This window comes from Neolamprologus multifasciatus, chromosome 9 (genome assembly GCF_963576455.1).
Source record: "Neolamprologus multifasciatus chromosome 9, fNeoMul1.2, whole genome shotgun sequence".
NCBI classification, from domain to species: Eukaryota; Metazoa; Chordata; class Actinopteri; order Cichliformes; family Cichlidae; genus Neolamprologus; species Neolamprologus multifasciatus.
This window is the reverse complement of record NC_140447.1, coordinates 28,654,853-28,662,227: the sequence shown is the minus strand read 5'-3', so window position 1 is coordinate 28,662,227 and position 7,375 is coordinate 28,654,853.

The window sequence follows — 7,375 nt, the reverse complement described above, 5'->3', positions numbered from 1 at the left end:
CAATGCCATTCCCAATATGCGCTGGCATGATGTCGGGGCAGCATGACCGTGATGCCGCCCCCACCATGATGCCGCCCCGGGCAACCGCCCGTGTCGCCCGTATCTAAAACCGCTACTGAACAAAGGATTGTGTGTGTGTGTGTGGTCAGAGTGTGACCCCATAAAGACTTCCCTAAACCTGCTGGTCTGGAAGTTCAGCAGTCCATCTAAACAAAAGGCACTTAGCCTAAAACAGACACGTTTATCCTACCATAAAACAATAAGAGAAGGTACGACCTCTCCCATGCTCCCAGAGTGTGGGTGTGGATGCCAGAACACTCTGGAATGCGCACAAAGCCTTTGCAGACTATTAAGGATCACACATCCTATCACTACACAATCGTTTATACACCTCTACCAATCTAAAACTAACTATAAAACTCTAAGCATATATAAGTAGATATTTCTAAGCATAAATGACAATCAACAATACAAAACCTAACATTCCCCCCTTTTTGACCTTTATGCTAGAAAAGTTCCCAGTTATGATCACCTCATGTCTGACAGTTTCAATGCAAACATTTTTATACTCTGCATATGTCAATCACCCTAAATTACTGTAAAAGTACACAGTTTAACAAATGTATTAGCAGTTATCCCATTCCTCATTGATCTCATCCAATGGCAAACTGCATCCTACGAGCAACAAATGAATTGTTAATAGTCAAAAGAAGAAATTAGCATTTTCAAAAACATCCCAGCTTGGTGGTGCTCCTCTGGGCGTGCAAATCACATGTCTCACATGTCTTAAGTTCTGCAGGGCGTCATAAATGTCTCTTCCAGTTGTTTCCATCATTGTCCATAGGACCAGAGTCCAAATGTATGTAGAATAGAAATTCAAACATACCAGTTGGTTTTGTTGTTTGTCAACATGCTTCTCGGTTATCTTGAAAGCTGCAGACCTCTTTAGCACTCAAGTTTTATGGCCTCTACCAACCCCCATCACCTCACTTCAGGTCTCTGTCCTGTGGGGGGTATTTATGACTCCTCCATTGTCTGTGCTCTGCAGAAAAAATCCTCTGTGGAAAGGGTGCTGGGTCCAGTTATCTTACTGCTGTTATGATCCTAGCAGTCTTCAGAGTGTCATCGTATGCACAGTACAGTGACACAACATTAGGTGATGTTCATAGGAAACTGCTGTCATCACCACCATAGCTTTTGGTTCCTGTGCTTTTCACAGAATCATGATGTTATCCTTGGACTCCCTCTGCGCTGTCGATGGAGCTTGGCACACTCCCCTCATCCTTCAGGTGCCCGTCTGTTGTCCACAATCTCCTCTGTTGGCCTCTGGAAAGCCCCCTTTGCACAGATCTCATTCCAACGCAGTTTCGTGGTCCTTGCTGTGGCTCTGGAATCTGATCTCATGATGGGCCCCAAACAGCTCGACCTTTGACCTCAACCACTGCCTGGGCTGTCAACTATGCCTGGAATGGCTCTTGTTTCTCACTGGGCCTCTGGAGATTTCTCAGGAGATGACTGCTGCACCTGTATTTCCTTGCTAGAGGGAAAAACCTCTATTTGGAGAGCATGTCAACAATCATCAAACCACATTCTTTAGTTCAGTGAACTTCACTTATAGGCCATCAAAGCCTCATCTGAACATGGATGCACCACTTGCATAGGTTTAATACCCATAAATGAACTGTTAATCACACAAATCACTGCAACAATAATAGAAAACATTGTTTAATGTCAATCCTGGACCCCTCCTCTTGACGCATGGACACTCCCATGAGTCAACTCAAACCTAGATTCCTATCTTAAAGAAAATGGTTAGCTAGATCATGTCCCAGGCAACATCAGGGTGTCTCCTCCAGAGTAGCTCCGTAACCCCGCAATAAAAGATGTTAGCGTGTTTTGCATATTAAGTTTGCTTAACACCCGGCTCCGCCAGGAGCCTGCATACACACCATCATGGCCTGAAAACAAGATCTGGAAGTGAAATCAAACTTCACACTTATAAACAATTGTATCATAAGAGTGATAAAGCATTCAACATCCGCAAGACAAGTATCAAGTGCAGGTTTTTTCAAATCAGTAAACTACAATTATTACCACAATTTGCCTCAGACATGGATCATCCCATGTCCTCAGTTAACATTAATGCAATCGGTGACTTCTCTTAAGCAAAGTCACTCCACTCATATATTACTAGGAGCTCAATAGTGGCCAGCTAATGAGCCCCATATTCAACTATTAGATAAACACTAGAGATGGACCGATCCGATATTACGTATCGGTATCGGTCCGATACTGACATAAATTACTGGATCGGATATCGGAGAGAAATAAAAAATATAATCCGATCCATTAAATATCAAAAAAGCACCTCACAAAACTTGGCGACGTGGCGAGCTGGAGCAGTGTGGTCACGTGATAGAGCGGCTGTGTGTATTTGTAGCCTGCTAGCAAACATTTCATCTCCGAGGAAGTTATCTCAGAGAGAAGTAAAGCAAGTGTGTAAGTTCATCTCTGAATGTTTGTAAAGCATTCCGCGTTAAGCTTAACAAACCGATATATAGAGCAACTGCCTCTTCTCTCTCTCTCCTGCTGCTACTTCAATCGTGAAACTGCTTAATGATCAGCTGATCGGCTTTTCTGTCGCGAGTCCGTCTCTCTTCTTTGTTTTTGGCCCACTTCTCACCAGAAAGAGGAAACCAGCGGCTGAACAACAGCAGCACTATTAAGCTTGATAAGCTGTTGTTAGAATTTATTTAATATTACTTTCTACACCAGGATCTTTTTCTATGCAGCTGACGGCTGGTAACTGCAGGGGCGGATCTAGCAAAGTTTAGCCAGGGGGGCCGATAGGGCATGAACAGGCAAAAGGGGGCACAAAGACATACTTTTCTTTCTTATTCTCATTTAAAATATCTAGCTTTTAATTATTTAATAATTATCTGAATCTTACACCCAAAGTTTTAATCTGATGTAAAATGTATAGAAGTCCATTACTGTATATAGTAACTGTTAAGTCTAATATACCCTAGTACTTTTTTAGTAGTAGTACTTTTTCCTTTGGGAAGGTACCATCTGTGCAGTCTGCAATTCTGTTGAAGAAAGATGTTGAATCTATTTAATTATTCTTGAAAAATAATTTATTTCTGTGAATTTTTTTCACCCTGCATCAAATTAAAGTTGAATACATTGATTAAGCATCATGAGGAAGAGGGTGGTTCCCTATTTTCTTTTGCTGGGAGTTTGCAACCCTATTAGTTAGGTTGCTTAATATTTCTGCTAAGTACTCTTTAAATACCAGAATAGGGAGGATGGGGTAGGTTTAACTTATTAGATTGATCAGTGTTGCTGATCTATGAAATATTTTGGGTGCAGTGTGTTTTTTTTACATGCAGGTATAACAGAATAGCTTTAGTGTTGTTGTTTTTTAACTTGAGTATGAACTTATACAAAAAGCAGCAAGATATTAAAAAAACAGTTTTACTTATTAAAAAACACACTATATCGGATTCATATCGGTATCGGCAGATATCCAAATTTATGATATCGGTATCGGTATCGGACATAAAAAAGTGGTATCGTGCCATCTCTAATAAACACTGCATTCTTATTTGTTTTTCTCATGTCACTTGTCCTTCTGCTGAATCCTCTACATGCATTCTTAGAAAAACAAACATTAGCAACACACATTGACCATCCCGGTGGTCAGGCGCAGGTCGACAGGTTCCAGAGGTGCTATAAAAAGACCATAAAGTTAACCAGCCATAGCTGTGGAAAGAAGTGACACTAGTTTTCAACACAGGAAATTTCTCACCTGTTATTCACATAAGTAACCTTCACATTTTCCCAAAAACACAGTGTAACAGCATCACCAACTCATAACCTATAAACCCAGTTTCTTCACACATAAACCCAGAAATCCTGTAGTAGAAAAACATTAAGTAGTTGTCCTGTTATAAATCACATGATCAAACCACATGAAGAACTGTAATGCTGTAGAGAAGAAAATGCAAATGTTAGCGCTGCGCAGGTGTATACACACTTTCTCACAGTGATCTCTGTGAGCAACACAAGCCTATGAATAACACCCTGGTGGATGCACAGATACAGAAAATGGCATTTAAAAGGTTAAATCGTCATGCAACCTCGAATGTTGCTGTCATCTCTCTGCTCCTGTAAAAAGAAACACACATAGATTCATCTGCACCTTTGTCAGGTGGGGGTTAACTTCACACAGTCGTGTTACATCAGTAAAGTCTTGTCAGCTTTTGTCAGCTTTTACCAGTCAGTCAGTTTTATTTTCTCTCACTCATTTTTCATTTGTTCTTTCATAAATTCATTCTTTCTTTGCTGATAGTGGAACCTATCGCCGCATTTAGATTTCCACTCTCAGCAAAATGACGTCATTTCAAAAAGAAAAAGAAGAACTTTAGATCGGATTACCTCGCTGAATCCTTTTTGGACAGGAACTTACTTTCTAATTGTCCCCAGATAAGTGACTTTCTCCTGAGCCCATTTTAATGTGGAGAAGCTCACTTGTAACAATTTTCTCAACGACGTGTTGTACAGCGCTTTCTGTTCTAATCGTGCAGATTCAATTCAATTCAATTCAATTTTATTTATATAGCGCCAAATCACAACAAATGTCGCCTCAAGGCGCTTCATAGATACAGAGAAAAGCCCAACAATCATATGACCCCCTATGAGCAAGCACTTTGGCGACAGTGGGAAGGAAAAACTCCCTTTTAACAGGAAGAAACCTCCGGCAGAACCAGGCTCAGGGAGGGGCGGCCATCTGCTGCGACCGGTTGGGGTGAGAGAAGGAAGACAGGATAAAGACATGCTGTGGAAGAGAGACAGAGATTAATAACAGATACGATTCAATACAGAGAGGTCTGTTAATACATAGTGAGTGAGAAAGGTGACTGGAAAGGAAAAACTCAATGCATCATGGGAATCCCCCGGCAGCCTACATCTATTGCAGCATAACTAAGGGAGGATTCAGGTCACCTGGTCCAGCCCTAACTATATGCTTTAGCAAAAAGGAAGGTTTTAAGCCTAATCTTAAAAGTAGAGATAGTGTCTGTCTCCTGAATCCAAACTGGAAGCTGGTTCCACAGAAGAGGGGCCTGAAAACTGAAGGCTCTCCCTCCCATTCTACTTTTAAATACTCTAGGAACAACAAGTAGGCCTGCAGAGCGGGAGCGAAGTGCTCTAATAGGGTGATATGGTACTACAAGGTCATTAAGATAAGATGGGGCCTGATTATTTAAGACCTTGTATGTGAGGAGCAGGATTTTGAATTCAATTCTGGATTTAACAGGAAGCCAATGAAGGGAAGCCAAAACAGGAGAAATATGCTCTCTCCTTCTAGTCCCTGTCAGTACTCTTGCTGCAGCATTTTGGATTAACTGAAGGCTTTTCAGTGAGTTTTTTGGACATCCTGATAATAATGAATTGCAGTAGTCTAGCCTGGAAGTAATAAATGCATGAACTAGTTTTTCAGCGTCACTCTGAGACAGGATATTTCTAATTTTAGAGATGTTGCGCAAATGGAAGAACGCAGTCTTACATATTTGTTTAATATGTGCGTTGAAGGACATATCCTGGTCAAAAATGACTCCAAGGTTCCTCACAGTGTTACTGGAGGCCAAGGTAATGCCATCCAGAGTAAGAATCTGGTTAGATACCATATTTCTAAGCTTTTCAGCGCCGAGTACAATGACCTCAGTTTTATCTGAGTTAAGAAGCAGAAAGTTAGTGGCCATCCAAGTCTTTATGTCTTTAAGACATTCCTGCAGTTTAACTAATTGGTGTGTGTTATCTGGCTTCATGGACAGATAGAGCTGGGTGTCATCTGCATAGCAGTGAAAATGTATGCTATGTCTTCTAATGATGCTGCCTAGGGGAAGCATGTATAATGTAAACAGAATTGGTCCTAGCACCGAACCCTGTGGAACTCCATAATTAACCTCAGTGTGTGAAGAGGACTCTCCATTTACATGCACAAATTGGAGTCTATTAGATAGATATGATACAAACCACTGCAGTGCAATACCTGTAATACCTACAGCATGTTCTAATCGCTCTAATAGAATATTATGGTCAACAGTATCGAATGCTGCACTAAGGTCAAGAAGGACAAGCACAGAGATGAGTCCACTGTCAGAGGCCATAAGAAGATCATTTGTAACCTTCAATAAAGCTGTTTCTGTGCTGTGATGAACTCTGAAACCTGACTGAAACTCTTCAAATAAACCATTCCTCTGCAGATGATCTGTTAGCTGTTTGACAACTACTCTTTCAAGGATTTTTGATATGAAAGGAAGGTTGGAGATTGGCCTATAATTAGCTAAGACTGCTGGGTCTAGAGATGGCTTTTTGAGTAAAGGTTTAACTGCAGCCACCTTGAAGGCCTGTGGTACATAGCTGATTATTAGAGATAGGTTGATCATATATAAGATCGAAGAATTAATCAATGGCAGGACTTCTTTGAGCAGTTTTGTAGGAATGGGGTCTAAAAGACACGTTGATGGTTTGGAGGAAGTAATTATTGAAGTTAACTCAGAAAGATCGATTGGAAAAAAAAAGAGTCTAACTTAACATCAATGGAACTAAGAGTAGCTGTAGATAATATTACATCTGTGGGATGATTATTGGTAATTTTTTCTCTAATGATAAAAATTTTATTTGTGAAGAAGTTCATGAAGTCATCACTAGTTAACGTTAAAGGGATGGTTGGCTCAACAGAGCTCTGACTTTTTGTCAGCCTGGCTACAGTGCTGAAGAGAAACCTGGGGTTGTTCTTATTTTCTTCAATCAGTGATGAGTAGTAAGCTGTTCTGGCTTTGCGGAGGGCTTTCTTATAAAGCAACAAACTATTTCTCCAGGCTAAATGATGATCCTCTAAATTTGTGACACGCCATTTCCTCTCCAGATTACGAGTCATCTGCTTTAGGGTACGTGTTTGAGAATTATACCACGGGGTCAGGTACTTCTGATTAGAGACCTTAGTTTTCACTGGAGCTACAGTATCCAGAGTCGTACGTAGTGAGGAGGTGAAATTATTAACAAGATAATCGACCTCTGTTGGGGTAGCGTTCAGATAGCTGCTCTGCTCTGTGTTGGTACAGGGCATTGACGATGATAACAGTGGCTGGATTATATTCTTAAACTTAGTTACAGCGCTTTCAGAAAGACATCTACTTTGATAAAGTCCACTCTCCACTGCTGCGTAATCAATTATTGTAAATGTAAATGTTATCAAGAAATGATCAGACAGGAGAGGGTTTTCAGGAAACACTGTTAAATGTTCAGTTTCTATGCCATATGTTAAAACAAGATCTAGAGTGTGATTAAAGTGGTGGGTGGGTTCTTT